Here is a 1,199-nt window from a genome sequence, read left to right as displayed (position 1 = left end):
CTGGTTCCTGGGTATTTAAATAATTTTTTTTTAAAGGAGTAAAGTAATAGATATAGAGATACATAAGTGTATGGAAGGTATGCATGCATAGGAAAGGTCATATATCAAGATTTAAGTTGTATTCAATAAACTCAGACTTTGAAGTGTTGAAAAAAAATATATATATAATATATTTCTCACATAGCGCAAAATCTTTAAGAAAGGGTTTTGAGCTTTAAGAAAATTGGTTATATAACTGACTTATTGCTGCTAGAGAGAATCAACTATGTGTGTATATATATGAATTTTTAAATGAGTATATATTTATATGTATTTATTTATTTATTGATTTTAAATTCGTTGCACAATAAGACTCAATTGCACATTTTGTACCAAATTTTAATCATTTTGTATGACCAAAAGATTATTGACAGTGTCCTACTTACGTTTATGTATATCAATGCATTTATGCAGTAACTTATTTCGACAGAAAGCTTTCTATGTCTATGACGTTACTGTTGATTGGCTCCGAGTAATTTAAAAAGAGCACGCCCGCCTTGTAACGTTGTCATGTGATCAAGGTGCTGTTGGCACCGAAACGCGTCATGGCAGAGTGGTGATGAGCGAATAAATAAAATATACCACTACTCACAGATATCGGGTTTGCTTCGTCTGTCCTGCTGCTGCTGCATGCTGCTGCCGACGTTCTATGCCGAAAGTATACTCCAGGACTGCTTCCCTGGATTTGGCAAACCCCTCCACGTTTGGGCCAAGAGGATTGAAGCGGTGATTCCTGTTCAGGAGTTTTTGGTGATACACTCCGTGAGGAGTAACCTCTACGCCCCGGGAGAGCAAGAAGTTCCGGAGTCAACGCGAGGAAGGAAGTCAGAAGTGGTTCCGGTTCGCGGCGGACGCCTACTGGAGTTGTCCGGTGGGTCGCTGTTTGTGGACTGGACGGGAGGTGCACTGACGAGTACTCGAGACGAGGACGGGAAGCTTGAGTAAGTCCCGAGTGGAGTGTGATGAATCCCGTGTGTGCTTTAAGGTGTGTTACCGCTACAACGCATCTTTTACAACGTAATGCTGTTACAACGCAGCTATTACATCGCAAAAACCATTACAATGCATGCCATTACAACGCATGGCATTACATAGCAGATGCTATTACAACGCATACCATTACATCGTAAGTATTGGTAAGTATTTAATTTTTTTTTTTT

Source organism: Lissotriton vulgaris, chromosome 1_1 (genome assembly GCF_964263255.1).
Source record: "Lissotriton vulgaris chromosome 1_1, aLisVul1.2, whole genome shotgun sequence".
NCBI lineage: Eukaryota > Metazoa > Chordata > Amphibia > Caudata > Salamandridae > Lissotriton > Lissotriton vulgaris.
Note: the sequence above shows the minus strand (reverse complement) of the source record.